At 39.9% G+C, this 19,596-nt stretch overlaps 1 protein-coding gene across 6 annotated transcripts in view; it reads left to right on the forward strand.

Annotated features, from left to right (window-relative positions):
• The window catches only part of LOC122549028 (RNA-binding Raly-like protein), a 913,629-nt gene extending 894,462 nt beyond the window's left edge, over window positions 1-19,167 (forward strand). For all 6 annotated transcript variants that reach the window (XM_087986498.1, XM_087986496.1, XM_087986497.1 and 3 more), the window contains one exon: window positions 15,029-19,167. The gene's annotated coding sequence lies outside the window, so the exon portion shown is untranslated. The remainder of the gene's footprint in view (window positions 1-15,028) is intronic.
• Window positions 19,168-19,596: the final 429 nt, after the last annotated feature.

Below are 19,596 nucleotides of genomic sequence, written 5' to 3' on the forward strand. Positions count from 1 at the left end.
ATTTTCCAAATGCAACCGGTGACCACATTTTGCCTGTTCAGTTGGGCTGAGTGTTGTGCCTTGTCTTCCACCAGGGACTTTTGTTATCAGCTCAGTTATAAGGTGGATCTTTTTAAAGTTTTTTGCCTGCCATAAAATCAGCTGATACCAGCCGCACAAGTATTGGTTGCTGTTTCTCAGAATGCCTGGTATGACGTCAAAAGCTTCCAGTAGTAATGCAAGTTTCTTTGAAAGGTCAGTGTTGCTGGTGACTTTCTTCATTGGAGCACAATAGCATTGTGGTGAATGGAACATGATTGGGACTGCACTGGGAGCCACTTAGCGTGGACATAAGTATCCCTAACCATGTCCTCAACTTGTGCTTAGCTGCACTTCAACAACTTCTGTAAAGTTTCTGCAGGGGGGGTGATAGGACAGCATTTGGCAGCAGAGTAAATTAGGATGACAGTTGCAATGTGAAGTATTCTGGCTTACTCCTCTATGATATTCTAATGAGTTTCTGGACAAGATTCCCATAGTATTTACTTTTTGGCTTGGTTTGATGATACAGCATCAACAGCTGAAAGTCCCCTAAAGAATGAGACCCAACTATTTTCAATGGGAATCATGAGTAAGTTCCCTTCCATTGGAGGAAACATTGAATACTTGCCCCAAGATCCCCAAGGTGTTGTCCTTCAAATGGAACAGGCAAAACTGTCCCTGGATTGAGGTTAATGTCTAGAGGAAACATTGCAGTATGTACAGTTCACTGGTGACCATCTGACTTGCTCTCTATTGTATTTATACCTGTGTCAGTAGCATTATGCCATATGGCTGCTGTGAGCACAAGCCCCTGTGGAAAACCATTGTTTCATGTCAGTGTAAATTGGTCATGTCATCACGATAAATGCAGAACTTCCAATTAGTCATGAAGGTTTTGGTATCACTACTGTTAATGATAAGCTATAAGAACTCACAGAATCACAGCATTTCTATAGTGCAGAAGGACACGCAGTCCATTGTGTCTGCATCAGCTATCTGCAGAACATTATGACCTAATGCCATGCTCCCACCCTTTCCCATGCCCTGTTATTCCTATTTACATAAACATTTAACATCCTCTTATATGCCTCAATTTGACTTATCTCCTATCAAACTTCCAGGCACTCATTGTGTGAAAACATTTTCCTCACATTGTATTTGCTACTTGTGAAAATCACTTTAAATCTGTGCTTTATCATTACTGATCATTTTATGAGTGCCAGAAGTTTCTTGTGATGATGCTGTGGCTTTCAAGAGGTTATATTGTCCTTTTTATTGAGGACTTGCTGAGTCAACTACTGAAGACCATTTGAGTAAACAGCTTAAGAGGCATTGGGTTTTTTTCAAAGTGGGAACAATGGAAGCAGACTGCATTTGGCCAGCTGTCACATTCCAAGCTTTCTAGTTTTTTTTAGTTTTTAGATTTAGTTTTAAGAGAAGCTATTGGGGTCTCAAAAGAGTTGGAAACTTCAGTCAATGTCTTGTTGCTGCTACTCTCTCTGAATTTTCTCTTGATGTTTTCTCATCCTGAATTGGAGAACTGCACGTGACAATTTGTGTCTGCATTTTCCTTTTTTTTTGACAAGAGGTTTATGGGATGTTAGTTATCGTATCTATTATTCTGTTAAGTTTCCAATAGATTAGATTCACTACAGTGTGGAAACAGGCCCTTCAGCCCAAAAAGTCCACACCAACCCTCCAAAGAGCAACCCACCCAGACCCATTCCCCTACATTCCCTCCTGACTAATGCACCGAACACTACGTGCAATTTAGCATGGCCGATTCACCTAACCTGCACATCTTTGGACTGTGGGAGGAAACTGGAGCGCCCAGAGGAAACCCCTGCAGACACAGGGAGAATGTGCAAACTCCACACAGACAGTTGCCCAAGGCGGGAATTGAACCTGGGTCCCTGGCGCTGTGAGGCAGCAGTGCTAACCACTGAGCCACCGTGCCTTGCCAGAGAGTTAAGTTATTATAAATTCCTTTTTCATTGGTTGAATTTTAACTAGTGTTTAACTAAATTGTGTTTTGCTTAAGATCGAGAAGTTTGACTGGTCATATTACATCTGAGATACTTCACATTTTCCTTGTCTACCATCTTAAAATATTGTTGGGAGGTATGACGTGGTCCATAACATTCTCCTTGTCCAATCTGATCCATATCGCTCATGATTTTGAAAACTTCTAGCAAACCTCTTCGGAGCCTTTTCCTTACCAAGGACGGCAATCCTAACTTCTCCAACCTAGCTTCATAATTACCTTTCCAATCTTTGAAACCATTCTCATAAACCTCCCTTGTAATGTATTCACCATCTTTATATAGTGTGTGGCACTCAAAACTGTACAAAATACTCCAGGTGAGTCTAACCAATATCCTCCCCGCTTTTGTACTTAATACCGATCTTAATAAAGTCTAGGATACTATGAAGCAGATTTTCCACTTGCCAGACAGCCATTATAATAGCATAGATAGGAAATGAGAATGGAGACATTGTGGAATCCCCATCATAGTGCACTCTGAAGGAATTGCACAGGAAACCGAATTTTCCTCTGGACAATTTCTCTTTGCTTGAATCCCTCTGAAAATTTCCAGTAAGATCAGAGATTGGGGATGCTTCTGATCAAATTAAGTAGAACAGTTAGTTAGGAAAAGTTTGACAATTGGATGTATCATCGACCCCCTGAGTAACTGTTAAACTGAAATATTTCACACATCCTGAACTATACCTTCCCCAGACCACTTACACCCCCATATCCTGACCAGACATCACAAGGACCCAAACACCGCCCCCCACCACTCCCACCCCCACACACACACACACACACACCTGTCGCAGGACTGAGAAGCTGGCACCAATACTTTGTCTAATTTTTTTGTGTGGTATGTAGACCTCCAAAGCCTACACACAGCAGTGACTTCTGAAGCCAGAAATTAATGTGTTAGCAGACAGATCATGCCAATCTCAGAATAGCTAAGCATCTGAGAAGGAACACTGACTGGCATTACATGTCTCTCCTACCAGGATCCCTAGACTTAATACCCCTGCCCCTGGATCCAATAACACCTCTCTGCTGTCCCCTCCACTCCAATTGGAACCGACCTGACACTCTGCCAAATCCCCCAGATCCCTCATTCAGAATTTAAAAATCCACAGTAACATAAAATGCTTACCACAGTCAAAATTATTTTGAAATTGAATTGCAAATATATTTTGATATACTTTAGACATAAATAGCAGATATTATTTAGTTGAGGAAAGCAGACCCATAGAATAAAAGGACAGTAAAAGTTTCCAGCATAATCACGATTCAATTAATCAGCCACAAATGGCAACTCTAACAACTTGAATAGTATTTATGGAGATATATTAAATTATCCCAAGTGTCTGTTAACAAACATTAAAAAATCATAGTCATACAGTGTGGAAACAGTCCTTGTGGTCCAACTCGACCACACTGACCTGCATTTGGCCAATATTTTTCCAAACCTTTCCTATTGTTGTGAACCTGTTCCTCTGACAAGGTTAGATTGTCCTGAGTTTTATTTTTCAGAGAGAGTCTAAACAACCCAAGGTTCCATCATGTCTGAAGTTTGAATGGTTCATTGGGGCCTTTTTGTTTACCCCTAACAGATAATGCCTTTGGCCTAAGCCTTTCGTGTCTTAAAAAAGACCGGTATAATCAAAGGGGAGTGGCCAGCTAGCTGTGTAGCTGGCCTTCATTTAGATGAGAGATTTTTGGTTTAGTTGCAGCAGGGAATGTATGAAAAAGGCTGCTCAACTTCGTCCTCTGACTTGAAATCTATCAGCTTTTTGTGTCATTTTTAATCTTTGGGCTAAGGGGTCTGTTTATGGGGATTGTTGCAAGTATCTTTGGAACAGCATCATTAAGTCGGGATAGTCTATCGGGTTTGGATAGGATAAAATATTCTATTTTCTGTTCTTTGTGCTTCATTCCAAAACTTTGTGAATAAATTCTATTTGTTTAAAACTTGGCAGTCAGGCCAGCAGATTCACTCTGGGAACATCCAATATACCCTTAACAAAAACAAATAGCAAAGTTACGGTCTGGCTACCTGCTTAAAAATGTTTTGAGGGTCGGGCCTGGTCCATAACGTTATTCATGTACTTGTCAAAGTGTCTTTTAAATGTTGTAACTATACCTGCATCTACCGCTTCCTCTGGCAGTTCATCTCACATACGAACCACCCTCTGTGTAAAAAGGTTGCTCCACAGCTCATTTTAAATCTTTTGCCTCTCGCTTTAAAAATATGCCCTCTAGTTTTGAACTCCTCGACCCTTTGCTATTCACCTTATCTATGCCCTCATGATTTATAAATGTCCATAAGGTCACCCTTCAACCTCCTACATTCCAGTGAAAAATGTCCCAGCCAATAAGAGGTAACACAGAATTACAGATTTATGACAGCACAGAAAGAGGCTAATAAGGCCATAGTCTGTGGCTGACTCTGGAGAAGAGCAATTTGTCTAATGCCACTTGTTGGTCTTCTCCCTGTAGTCCTGCACATTCCTCCTTTCAGATCATAATCCAATGCTCTCTTAAATGCTTTGATTGACCTTACATTCACCATATTCATGTGAACAGAAAGTGTTTTTCTTGTCTCCATTGCTTCCTTTGCCAATAACATTAATCTGTGTTTTGTGGTTCACGATCCTTCAACCAATGGTGTTGACTCAAAGTTCTGGACCACACAAAAGGTTCACGTTTAACACACTCTTTATTTCAGTTCAGCCAGCGAGAGATCTGGAGTTGACACCAGAGTAGCACTTAGGCTTCTTCTTGGTGGATTCTCGACAGATCTCTGTCTATAGCATAAAAGCAGTATATTTTATAGCCCTCATGTTTGTGACTAGTACACATATTTCTCAGCGCCCATATGATTTAATGTTATTATATCTAGTTCTCTTCACATAGATAAGCAAAGCGGTTAACAATATTCTGTTAATTAAACCAAAGAAAAACAGCTCTATCTAAGGACAGGGAGAAGATTAGACAAGAACAGCTCCAAGGTTCGGCAAAGGCGCTTGCAATGTTTTAATTTGTTATTCACACAGCCACTGCGATCTTTAGTCTGCCACATATGCAAGCACACAGCTTGAACTTATAAGGTAAATTATTATTACAAATAGAAACTTTTAACCATTGATTCCCCAATACTTTATCAAAAGCAACAGTTTCTCTCTGTTTATTGTTTCTAAATCCCTCATGATTTAGTATACCTCTATTTGATACAAGTTTCGCATAACCACCATACCTTTGCACTCTATGTTTCTACTAATAAACCCTAAGCGCTATACATGCTTTGCTAAGTGCTCTCTCAATCTGTCCTGCTACCTTCAATGACTTAAGCATATATACACTCAGATCCCTCTGTTCTTATACTCCCTTACCAATTATATCCTTTATATATTATCTCCACACTTCTCATTGAATTTCATCTGCCACCCATTTAGACAACCTTTTGTTTTGTTCTAAATTAGACACTATCCTTATCATCATTTACAATTAGGTCACAAAGTCATAGAGTATTGCAGCACAGAAACAGACCCTTCGGTCCAACCAGTCTATGCTGACCATAACCCCAAACTAAACTAATCCTACCTGCCTGCACTGGATCATATCCCTCCAAAAATTGCCTATTCACATCCTATCTAAATGTCTTTTAAACTTTTAAGTCTATCCACATCCATCACTTCCTCAGGAAGTTATTCCACACACAAACCATTGTATGTGTAAAAAATTGCCTCATGGCTTTTTTAAAAATCTTACTCCACTCACCTTAAAAGTATACTCCCTAGTCTTGAAATCCCCCACCCTATGGAAAAGATACCTGCCATTCACCTTGTCTGTACCTCTCATTATTTTATAAAGGTCTATAATGTAGACCCCTCAACCTCCTATGCTCCAGTGAAAATGTCCCAAACTATCCAGCCTCACCTTGTAACTCAAACCCTCCGTTCCCAGGTAAATCTCTTCTGAACCCTCTCTAGCTTAATAATAGCCTTCCTATAATTAAGCAACCAGTATTCCAGATTAGGCCTAATCAACATCCTGTACATCCTCAACATAATGTCCCAACTCCTATATTCAAAGATCTGAGCAATGAAGTATTGTCTACAAAATTTGAAAGTGTGCCCTATGCACCAAGGTCCAGTCAGCAATACTGATCAAGAATAACAAAAGGTGTCAGCATCAATCCTTGATGAATGCCACTGCAAACCTTGCTCCAATCTGAAACCAAATATTAACCACCATGAATTATGAAGGGTTTCCTGTTACTCGGTCAATTTAATATCTATGTCACTACTGCCCTTGCATTCCATAGTAATATCTTTGCTCACTTCAAAGTCCATATATATCAGGTCAATAGCATAATCCCGATCAGTCTATTATGTTACTTTATCAAAAATTCTAGCCAAATAATCAAACACAATTTTCCCATAATATATCCATACTGGCTTGTCTGAATTAACCTACATTGGCCAACCGATTGAGTTTTGTCCCAAATTATCATTTATAGAAACTTTCACCAACTCATGATTTACATATGATATACCAGTATACATAATAATTCTTTTAAAATCTAGATCTTAGAGATAAGTAGATTCTGCTGGACTGTTATGAAATTGCAAGAATAAACTAATTTTTTGAATTACCATTCTCCAGTGGGCACCCACATCCCTCAGTACCTCAAGAATTCTGCAAACGCTTTCCATTTAAATAACATATTGCTTTACAATCCTTGCTGCCAAAATAGATAATGTAATCCATCCATCTACTTTTGACTAACTTACAACCTATTGATATCCCATCTCCTCTTCACAATGTACACCCTTTTCCCAGATTTATGTTATCAGTAATTTTAGCATAATTTATTTGATGCTGTCGTTCAAAACATTAAATGACAATAGATAGAGCAGGGATCCCCTGTGGCCGTTCCCCTCGGCAATAAGTATACCGTTTTGGATACTGCTGGTGGGAACTGCCTACCAGGGGAAAGCCATACTTGTCAGGTCTCTGGCACTGAGCCTGGCAATGTGGCTTAGAAGGGAAGGGGGGAGAATAGAAAAGCGCTAGTGGTAAGGGACTCAATAGTTAGACGGATTGACAGGAGATTTTGTGGTCAGGAATGGGATTCCTGGAAGGTATGTTGCCTGCATGATGCCAGGATCCAGGATGTCGCTGATCAGATTTAGATTCTGAAGGGGGAGGGGGAGCAGCCAGAAATCGTGGTACATATTGACACAAATGATATAGCTAGGAAAGGGATTGAGGATCTGAAAAGTGACTACAGAGAGCTAGTTTGGAAGCTGAAGAGCAGGACGAATAGAGCAGTGATCTTAGGTTTGCTACCGGTGCCACGAGACTGTGAGGTGAGGATCAGTCAGCGAGTGCAGCGTAACACGTGGCTGTTGCAGGAGGGAGGGCTTCAGATACTTAGACCATTGGAATGCCTTCTGGGGAAGGTGGGACCTGTACAAGAAGGATGGGTTGCACCTGAACTGGAGGGGCACAAATGTCCTGGGTGGGGAATTTGCTCATGTGGTTCCGGAGGGTTTAAACTAGTTTGGCGGGGGTGGGGGGTAATTGTAAATAGGGCAGTGACAGGATGTTGTGAATCTATCGGGAAGGTTTTTCACATGGTGAAACAAAGGGATCGGTTAAAGAATGTCTGCTTTAACACAAGGAGTGCCAGAAATAAGAGTGGTGAACTTAGAGCATGGATCAGTACTTGGGACTATGATGTTATGGCTATAAAGGACACGTGGGTTTCACAGGAGCAGGAATGGTTGCTAGATGTTCCAGGGTTTAGAATGTTTAAAAAGAACAGGGAGGGTGGAGAAAGAGGAAGGGGTGCAGCATTGCTAATCAGAGAGTGCATCACAGCTACAGAAATGAAGGTTGTTGAGGAAGGTTTCTCTACTGAGTCAGTATGGGTGGAGGTTAGGAACAGCAAGGGAGCAGTCACCTCATTGGGAGTTTTCTACAGACCACCTAATATCAGTAGGGAGATTGAAGAACTCATAGGCCAGCAGATTTTGGAAAAATGCAAATGTAACAGGGTTGTTGTAATGGGTGACTTCAACTTTCCCAATATTGACTGGAACCTCCTTAATGCAGATGGCTTAGATGGAGCCGTTTTTGTCAGGTATGTTCAGGAGGGTTTCCTTACTCAGTATGTGGACAGGCTGATGAGGGGAGAAGCCATTTTGGAGCCAGGACAGGTGCCAGGACAGGTGTCAGATCTTATGGTTGGAGAATACTTTGGTTACAGTAACCACAACTGCCTCACATTTACCATAACCTTGGAGAGGGAAAGAAACACGAAGGAAAGGGACTTTGTTGTGAATCAGAACTTCAAGGAGCTGGGAAATAGGCTTGAACAGATCAAGACTGATGAAGTTTATGTGCTGGAAATTTTGGCAAACATTAAGATTGGTAAGTCCCCAGGGCCAGACCAGATTTATCCTAGGCTGCTCCGGGAAGTGAGAAAGGAGGTTCCTAAGCCGCTGGCGAAGATCTTTGCTTCCTCACTCTCCATGGGAGTCGTACCAGAAGACTGGAGGGAGGTGATTGTTGTTCCACTTTTCAAAAAGTGGAATAGGGAAATCCCTGGCAATTACAGACCAGTCAGTCTTATGTCTGTGGTCAGCCAGGTTTTGGAAAGAATTCTGAGGGATAGGATTTATGACTATTTGGAAAAGCATAGAGTGATTAAAGGCAGTCAACATGGCTTTGTGAGGGGCAGGTCATGCCTCACAAATCCTATTGAGTTCTTTGAGGAGGTGACGAGACAGGTCGACGAAGGTGGAGCAGTGGATGTGGTGTATATGGACTTCAGCAAGACATTTGATAAGGTTCCCCATGGTAGGTTCATTCATAAAGTCAGGAGGTATGGGATACAGTGAAATTTGGCTGTCTAGATTCAGAATTGGTTGGCTGAAAGAAAACAGAGAGTGGTTGTAGATGGAAAGTATTCTGCCAGGAGGTCAGTGTTGAGTGGGGTCCCGCAGGGCTCTGTTCTTGGGCCTCTGCTCTTTGTAGTTTTTATAAAAGACTTGGATGAGGAGGCCGAGGGGTGGGTTAGTAAATTTGCAGATGACACAAAGGTTGGAGGTGCTGTTGATAGTGTCGAGAGCTATTGCAGGCTGCAACGCAATATAGACAAGATGCAGAACTGGGCTGAGAAATGGCAGATGGAGTTCAACCTGGATAAATGCGAAGTGATGCATTTTGGAAGGTTGAACCTGAATCCTGAATATAGAATTAAAGACAGGATTCTTGGCAGTGTGATGGAACACAGGGATCTTGGTGTTCAAGTGCATAGATCCCTCAAGGTTGCCACCCAAATGGATAGGGTTGTTAAGAAAGCATATGGTGTTTTGGCCTTCATTAACAGAGGGATCAAGTTTAAGCGCCGTGAGGTTTTGCTGCAGCTCTACAAGACCCTGGTAATACCACACTTGGAATATTGTGTCCAGTTCTGGTCGCCCTATTATAGGAAAGATTCGAAGTCTTTGGAGAGAGTGCAAAGAAGGTTTACCAGGATGTTGCCTGGACTGGAGAGCTTGTCTTACGAAGAGAAGTTGACGAAGCTCAGACTTTTCGCTCTGGAGAGAAGGAGGAAGAGAGGTGACCTGATTGAGGTATACAAGGTAATGAGAAGCATGGATAGTGTCAATAGCCAGAGACTTTTCCCCAGGGCATGACTGACTGGCACAAGGGGTCATACTTTTAAGATATTAGGAGGAAGGTATCGAGGAGACATCAGAGATACATTCTTTACGCAGAGAGTTTTGAATGCATGGAATGCATTGCCAGTGGTGGTGGTGGAAGCAGAGTCCTTAGGGACATTTAAGTGACTGCTGGATTTGTACATGGACAGCAGTGAATCGAGGGGTGTGTAGGTTAGGTTATTTTATTTTAGGTTAGGAATTATCCTCGGCACAACGTCGTGGGCCAAAGGGCGTGTTCTGTGCTGTACGTTTCTATGTTCTACGTTCTAAAACATTGATATAGATGGTAAATACTTGAGGTCTCAACTCTGATCCCTGTGCCACTTGATCTAGTTATAGACTGCCATCCTAGAAAATACCAATTTAGTCTTCCTCTCTGCTATATGTTGGCGAGCTAATCCTCTGTCCATACTAATATGTTACTCCTACACCACGAGCTTTGTTTGATGTAGCAACCTTTAATGTCACATCTTATCAAACTGCCTTCTGGAAATTCAAGCACATCACATTCCTCTTTAGCCATGTTGATTGTTTCATAGATTCATACAATTATATAGCACGTACAGACCCTTTAGTCCAACTCACCCATGCCGACCAGCATTCCAAGATGGAGAATGAGAAAAAAATTGTGGCTGGAAGAGCTGCTCCTTTTTTGAGTGATTTTAGGTGTGGGTGGTGATTTCAATGAATTCCAGGAGCAGTAATTACTGTTTTATAAGCTGTTGCATTGTTTTCGAACATTGGAAGAAGAAAGGTCAAAACAACAGCACTTTAATAAGGAGGAAGACCAACAAAGGCAGAGACCACATGGTCAGAGAACGAAACCTGCACTGCTGTCTGACACAGCAATGAATCTGCTACTGCCTTTGCTTTTTGAGTTCAAGTATCTCTGCGTCAAAGAAAAATTAACAAACAACGAAATTCAGAGTTGACCTTGCAAGAACCTGTGTGGGAGAGCTCATAGCACAGGAGAAGCCCAGTGCATTGTTTTTAAGTGTAATCTTGCCGTTAGTCTACAACAGTGAGTAGAGTGGGTTCTTTTTTGATTACATGTTTTGATTATTGAGATCTGTTTCTTGATTAAATTTTTAAAAATATAAAACATAGATACTGAGAACTGGGAGATGTCAGAGGTAGGTTCTTTATGGGTGCGTGGAATACACTGCCAGCAGTGATAGTAGAATCAGATACATTAGGGATATTTAAGCGACTTTTCGATAGGCACAAGAAAGATAGTACAAAGAAGGGTATGTAGATTAGTCTGATCTTAGAGTAGGATAAAATGTCAGCACAACATTGAGAGCTGAAGGACCTGTACTGTGCTGCACTGTTCTATGTCCTATTTTAAGTTAGTCTGGTGCAGTGTTTTTTAGAGCTGTAAGACAGTGTTATTTTCTGGGTCCGTAGATTCTTAAGGTGCAACAATGGCTTTTAGTAGAGTGATGTACTCTTCCTGTCGGATGTGAGAGATTCCTATCCTAGCCATATAGGCTGCCTTTTAAATGTTGTAAATTGTTCCCATATCCAGCACTTCGTCCAGCAACTTGTTCCATACATGCACCACCCTCTGCATGATAAAGTTCCTCTCCCACCTTAAACCTATGCAGACCGCAGGTACCCCCCCCCCCCCCCTCCCACCCCTCCCCCCATTTTTGCTTCAGAGACAGGTTATGGTTTGCATAGTTTTACCATCCGTCACAAGTGGTGATGAAATTAATAAGAGGGTAAAGCTTATTTTCAAAGCATATTTCAACAGGAGTTATGACTACGAAGTATTTGTGGAGACAATGTCCTGTATTCATATTAAAGATGCTATTCATCATACTACCACTGTACTAAATATAACAGACTCCAAACAGATCTAGCAACCTAAAACTGAGCATTAGGGGAAGTGATGGCCTGTGGTATTAGAGCTAAACTATTCATCCACACATTCAATTACATTTTGCCCTTGAATGGACCATGGCAGATGGTAGAATTTGAATTTAATTCAATCATTTATTTAAAAATCTGAAATTTAAAAGTCAATAATGTCTATGAAACCATCGTTGCTTGGTGGAAAACCCATCTGGTTCACAAATGTCCTAGAAGGAAGGAAAGTGCTATCTTTATCTGGTCTAGTCTATGTGTGACTCCAGATCCACAGCAAAGTAATTGACCCTTACTGCCATCAGAAATGGCCTAGCAAGCCATTCAGTTGTAACAATCACTAGAAATTGTAAAAACAAAATGAAAGCATTCAGACCACCTGGCATCAATGGAAACGATAATGGCATATAGTCCTGTCAAGCCTGTAAAAGTTTTTGCTTACCAACATGCGGAGGCTAGTGCCAAAATTGGGAGAGCGATCTCCCAGATTTCTCAAGCATTGGCTGACATTGTCATACTCACAGAATTGTACATTACAGACAACATCCCAGATAGCGCCATCTCTGGTTATGTCTTGTCTCACTGAAAGGGTAGATGCAGAGGTGGTGGCACAATCGGGAGATTATCCTGGGAGACCTCAACATTGACTGCAGACACAATGAAGTCAAGCATTAAGTGAAACATGGACAGAGAAACTGGATGATTATCATGTAACATCTTCCCTCAGCTGATGTGGGCGGCACAGTGGCACAGTGGTTAGCACTGCTGCCTCACAGCGCCAGAGACCTGGGTTCAATTCCCGCCTCAGGCGACTGACTGTGTGGAGTTTGCACGTTCTCCCCATGTCTGCGTGGGTTTCCTCCGGGTGCTCCGGTTTCCTCCCATAGTCCAAAGATGTGCAGGTCAGGTGAATTGGCCATGCTAAGTTGCCCATAGTCTTAGGTAAGAGGTAAATGCAGGGGTCTGGGTGGGTTGCGCTTCGGCGGGTCGGTGTGGACTTGTGGGGCTGAAGGGCCTGTTTCCACACTGTAATGTAATCTAAAAAAAATCCAATAAATCAGTACTCCTTCATGTTGAGCACTACTTTGAGGAAGCACTGATGGCATCAAAGGCATAGAAGATACTCTGGATGTTGGTTTGGGTTTCAGTGTCCACCTCCAACAGTGGCTTGGCGGCAGCACTAATGATTGAGCTAATTAAGTCCTAAAGGACTTTGCTACTCATTGGGTCTGCAGCAGATGGTGAGGGAATCAACAAGAAGGGAAAACATACTTTGCCTCATCATCTCCAATCTTCCTGGCTGAGATACATCTGTGCATGACAGTATTGGTAAGAACGTCCACTGCACAGTCTGTTCAGAAAGAAAGTCCCAACTTTACATTGATAATACCACACATCGTGTTATGTAGCACGATCACCATGCTAAGTGGGACAACATGTGAACAGATCTAGCAAGTCAAGATTGGGCATCCCTGAGGCACTGTGCAGCAGAACTAGCAGAACTATATTCCAAAACCTCATGGCCCAGCATATTCCCCACTCTACTATTACCATCAATCCAAACAATCAGTCCTGGCTCAACAAAAGTGAGGGCATACCAGGAGCAGCTCCAGGCATAGTTAATAACAACATGATTACCTGGTTAAACTACTTGCACATCAAATGTGTGCCTTATAAAATTTCAATATAGTGAATCAGTTGTTTATAAATAAAATGTTTATTTTTAATAAGTGAAGTCATCATTACACTTTTATTTTATCTCAGCATGGGTCCTGAAGACTACTTGAGGTAGATACTTGGTGAGTTAGCATGCAGATTGTAAGGGTACAGGGTGATAGGTGGGATAGCATGAGTTGGAAAGTGGCTTCAATAAATTGACATACAAGGTGCCATGGAGTGGGTAGGGAGGCATACATTGACAAGGTGTGAATGAGGAACCATAACTGGTGGGTAGATAGCATGGTTGACATGGAGAGTATAAGGGATTATGGGAGCTAGGTGGGTGCAGATGAAATCATGGATTGGCATGGAAGGCACAAGAGGAGTTTGACAGTGTTTGGAGGTTAGGAGCCAAAGGACTATTCTTTGTATTATTTTTTGCCTTTATAAGTCCGAGTGCCAAGCCCAGCCTTTCAAATAGTTGGCTCTGCACGAGCAGTGACTGCCTCCACAACATATACATGGGAAAGGGCCTGGCCTGTAACATATTCCCTCACATGCTGTCATCAACAGGCTCAGAGGCAAGGTGCAAAAAGGCAAGACAATTCAAGGAAGGGACATTATGAGTACCAGATGGGCCCAAAATGAGTGAGCACTAAAAGAGCAGACAAACATGTTGGACATGCAGCCTACTCCAGTCCAAGAGCAGGATATACATCCGAGCTCAAAGTATCCTTGCTGCAGCATTACATTGATAATTACCATTGTACCCCAAAGTCCAACATTAAATTCCAGAAATGCACTGTTAGTGGCAATGTGCCATGAGAGTACTTACAGGCTGGCACATGTCAAATGCCAGTGTCCATGGATTTGGGGTGCATTTGACCAGCACCCATGGAGCATGTCCTGAGATACTGTTGCATGGTGATCAACACAGAGGCCCTTTGCAGCCAGTAGTGAGCTGAAGGTGCAAGGTCCCTTCTCTGACCTAACTGTTGAGAATTCTTGCCATCTGTTTGCTGACAACAGGCAAAACAATATAAATTTACATATTAATAAGGTTACATCTGCAGTTAATAAGATAGTTAACAAGCAATAATCCTCCCTCCCCCCACCTAATAAGCAACCTACCACTGTTTAGTGATAATCTCGCCTCATCACCCAAAACATAGTTAAAAATAATTCCCGATGTTACAATTGGCCTTGCTGAAGTTCTCCCACACTTTGCTACATTTCTCATCATAGCCCACATTGTTCAGGCCCCAATAAGATTCTCGTTATTCTATTTCAAATGATGACATGTAGGTTAAAAACAGTGAGAAAGACTTTAATGCTGAGCTTTTTTTTTCCCATTATCTATGCTTCTGAGAAGAAGAAATGGTTGCTGTTAAGAAAGTGATTAAATCTAATTAACCCGAACGCAAAAAGCTACATGAACAGCTTTGCACCAAGAGAAGCAAGTTTGTCTGCATTCAGATGTAGCTTTTTTGTCAGATATGGAAACCAGCATTCCAAGCAAAATATTTGTAACAGATTGTGGCTTCCACTGCTTTATCTAAATCAAAGTGTTTGACTGCACTTCACTACCGGAACAAAACATTGAAGATTGTTTTAATGGTTTTCATTAAAATTTGTGCTTTCTTGTTCACAAATCTTATTTTGGTAAGTGGCGCCTTTACTGAAACATGTCCTCATTTGTCCATTTTATATTTTGCAGTTCAAACAAACTAAACGTGTCATGGTGGTCAATGACAATGGACTGGCTGGTACCTGGAACTAAGTATTACCTTGAGCAACAATAGAAGAAAAGATGTACAATATATTAAGACTGATAGTCAATCTTATGTGGGAGTTACGTCATCTTTGTTGGAGATTACATTTGTGACCTACATAGGAGAAACTTTCATTGGGTTTAAATTCTATCTAATTTGTATGCTTGTTGGATTTCCATGGCCATAACTGTGGAAGAATTTTTTTAAACGTATATTCTCAGTAGTTTAAATGTACAAAATCACATGTATCTCTTTTACAGGTAACCCATGAGAAATTAACATGGCTCTGTAAAGGAATCTTAACAGAAATTATACTCGTATAGTATTGAGATAAAGTTATTTTGATATCAGCATGTTTTAATTGTCAAACCTTGTTTTCAGGTTTGAGTGATGTTTGAAATTGTAATGTGGTCTTGGCTTTACGTGTGTTACAGCAATTGTATGATCTGACTGATCATGTACAAATTACACCTAATTTTTTTTGTTGTTGAGTGGGAAATGTCAGTTAAGTTAATTGAGCCAGTGAATTTAAAAGTATATGTTTGCATTAACAAAACATAGCAAGCAGGTTCAGGGGCCATATTATTAATAAAACATTATTATTGAATTTAAGGACTAAAGTAATTTTAAACTAATCTGCCCATTAGGAAACCCTCAGGAAGGGGTAAAATGCTAGTTTTACACTTTCCACAATATTACTGTCCAGTTCCATGGAGAGTAATCTCGGGATATTATATTCAACTCCAGATGGACTAGGTTATCCCAGACATTTAATGTGAATGTCTATCATTAAAGTCTGACTTGAGGTAAACTAGAATTTACAGGACAGTTTTGGAATGGGCAGGTCCAGGAATTGTAGCAGGGAACCACTTCACTGCCTCCTCAATACTTCCCCGTTAGGATTGTCCTTATGGGATAATTATAGAAAATAATTATGTATGAAAGTAACATGGCAATAAAAAGGAAAACACCACCCCCAACATGTTTCCAGTCATTAACCCTAGAATTCTGAATCCTTTTGAATTCTAAAACAGAGGTTAAACAAGTTAAAGAACTGATTTAGCAAGTGGAGTTCATAACAGTGAGTGATGGCAGGAATTTTTGTTTTATTTCTTTAGCCAGCACTGTGCCACACTATGCTGTGATGTTAATTGTTGTGATTGTAATGAGGTCAGCCAGGTGGACCTCATGGAATATGAGTTATCTGATTGGGCTATTAATCTGGTCCAATTAGGGAGCCCTAGTTAACAGATGACAATAGGAGTGTCAGACATCCTGTTCACTCTGAGAGCTGGCTCGAAAGGAGCTGGATCAATGTCAAGGATTCTCCACATGTAAATAAGGGGTTACTTGGTGATTGGATACCGGCCTCTGAGGAGTTATTTCATTAGTCCCATCTATTTTTCCCTCCTATTGCTGAAGACTCCTCCCGTAGTTTCACATCTCTGTTAAGTTCAAAAATATGCTAAGTGGATGCAGAGGCTGAGTACTGCAGAAGGAATGTGATATAGAGATTATTTAAAGTGATTTATGCTAACATTCAGTTTTGCTTTTATTTCATTTTATATTAATTAGTGAAAATATTTTAAAAGTTGCTTTCAATGACATGAGAAAAGTAAATCTTTTCAATAAGGAAAATGTTTTACGCTTTCAATGATTGCTTGATATGGCTGAAGGAAAAGTCAAACATTTATCAAATCAGCTTTCCCTCTCTCATCTCAACAATGTCAGACATTGTCCGCTACCTTCAGATATTTAAAGATGTTGTATGTGAAAAAATAACAAAGCAAAGACACAAGTTACTTATTTTTAAAAATAAACTTTGAGACATCACTCTGCAGCTACATTGCCCAAATTACTACAAGGCATGATAAAGTGTTTTAAATTATCATTACATAGCATTTCTCAAACTAAGCATAAGATTTCTGGATCCTGATATGTTTTGAGAAAAATCTTATGAACTAAAAAAATCATTCAAACCAAAAATATCTATTTGCTTTTAATCATAAAGGCTCATATAGAATATCACCCCAGGTTTCCTGATATGCAGATTTACCATTGCTTATGATGATAAACAGGGGTGTCACTAGATGAGATTTTGTTCAATTTTTATGCATTTTTTGTTACTTGTTGTGAATGTATATGGATTACGATAAAATCCTGTGGCAAAAGTCTAGCCGTTAGGCAATAATATGCAGCTAGTGTTCTTTTTTAGTTGGTGATGCAACTGTCCACCATATTGCAAAACAAATTAGAATCGAGATTTTGTTCCAGTGGAAATGGGAATTTTCCCATTAAGCAATATACTTTATTGTAGTTGAAATAAAAAGGAAGTGAAAACTGAAGGTACAAAAACAGGAATAAAAATGCTAACAATTTACAGCAGCTTGATCAGCACCTGAGGGAATGAGATTACTGATCTGATAAAATAGTGCAATATCTTTCTAATTTAGAAAATCATCGAAATGATGTTTTATTTTCAGCATTTTCTGTTCTTGACCTGCAACATATATTATCTTAGTAGCTATTATTTTCCTGAATTAGCTTGAATACTTGAACTTATATAACTCTATAAATTAAGAAAGGATAATAATATTTTAATGTAAGGTATGTTATTAAGAACTCACAATAATACAAGGAAAGTTAGAATGGCATTTAAGTCTTTAGCATGAGCAGGACATAAATTTAATTCTTATTTCGCTTTTACTTATCCACTAAACAAGTTACATTTTGCAGCTATGGAAATGTCGGGATAATAATGATAGATTAACAGAAGACAGTGATGAAAAGACAAACGTACCCTTGCATTCACTCAAATTTACCCTGATGTAGTTAGGGAAGCTTTGTCAAAAAGAAAATGAGAGCCATTTTCATCTCCCCTGTAGAAAAACCAGCTGTGATAAGCTAACTACTCATTTTGGATTCCATTGATATGCAAGGCTGGTCAGACTCCAAATAGAGCTGCATATATATTTCATTCACTTGTTCATTCTATTGCAATTCCTTATGCTACATCCCTATTATGTTATATCATCCTTGTTCATGAATAATTTAAATTCTCATGAAATATGGTGTTTGAGAAAATAAAAGTTGTTGTTGAATACATCAAATAATAATAGTAAATTTCAAAGGGAAAAGTAAATGAAGAAAGGTGTGAAATTTTAAAATCATAGTTGAAGCAGGACAGGCTGTTAAAATATATTTGATATGGTTCAAAAGTATTGTCAAAAATGTTCTTGTGGGAAGACTTAATGCATTCAAACCAAATTCTCTCTGTTTTTAAGACAGGCATTAGCTGACTTAGTATAAATAGATTAATTCCTTCATTTAAACAATATAGAATGGAATTTAACAAAGCACTTTAAGTGTTCACCAGTGAAAATAATTTCTAATCTATAGAGAAAGACAGAGAAAATGCCTCACTGATAGCCAGCACTGGTGCAACTTAACACCGACTAATCCTATATAAACTACTACTCATTAATTAGCAAACAATTTTATGTGGCTTATTGAGACACAAACATCCGAGATGGCATTGTCTGTCAGATTCTTCAGATCAGAAATGGAGCTCACAATACTAATTTAAAAGATCTTGCCATGTTTTAGTTTTTATTCTGCCTGCATTTGCAAGAATAGAAATGCTTTAACATGTGGGGTTGCTCCGATAGTTGATTCAGACTGAAGACAAGTGTTTCTATTGACTTTCCTACAAATCAGCAAACATTTCTTTACAAATTCCTGTACTGTTGAATAATCACTATTGTGCAAATTCTCATTTCGTGATTTAAATTTCAGTACATTTGTGGATAAAATATATGATTGTTTAGCTTAAACATTTGTTGTATTAAAAGAAATTGAGATAATTTTATGATCATTGAAAACTAGTGCTAATTTGATTTTTTTGGTGACACAAACGTGATGGCTTATGGTTAATGATTGAGGAACCCTTTAGGATATCCTTCAATTCATTGGCTTTTTGATCTGTTCCCACAGTTTTTAAACATCTGAACTTTTGTATTGATAAGGACAGAGTATTAAATAAAAGAACATGAAGTAAAAACATGGTATTACACCTTCACTGATAGCCTAGAATTTAATACATTTTGGCTTGCCTGCTTCAATTCCTCAGGAATGACAAGCTTTGCAACAGAATACAAAAATCACAATAGTGCAAACACTGTAAGATTGTCACAAATATTTGCTGAAGGTGAAGCTATTATTTCAGCAGGAAAATGGCAGGTTTGTGGGTTGATTTTTCATTTGTAACCTATGGTTGTATTCTTCCAAGTTGTGGATTAGTGGTGCTGGAAGAGCACAGCAGTTCAGGCAGCATCCAAGGAGCTTCGAAATCGATGTTTCAGGCAAAAGCCCTTCATCAGGAATAAAGGCAGTGAGCCTGGAGCGTGGAGAGATAAGCTATTTAAGGGTGGGGGTGGGGAGAAAGTGGCATTGAGTACAATGGGTGAGTGGGGGAGAGGATGAAGGTGATAGGTCAGGGAGGAGAGGGTGGAGT

The sequence above is a fragment of the Chiloscyllium plagiosum genome, unplaced genomic scaffold, assembly GCF_037043375.1.
Source record: "Chiloscyllium plagiosum isolate Xiang-an unplaced genomic scaffold, Cpla_swu_hap1 HiC_scaffold_4, whole genome shotgun sequence".
NCBI lineage: Eukaryota > Metazoa > Chordata > Chondrichthyes > Orectolobiformes > Hemiscylliidae > Chiloscyllium > Chiloscyllium plagiosum.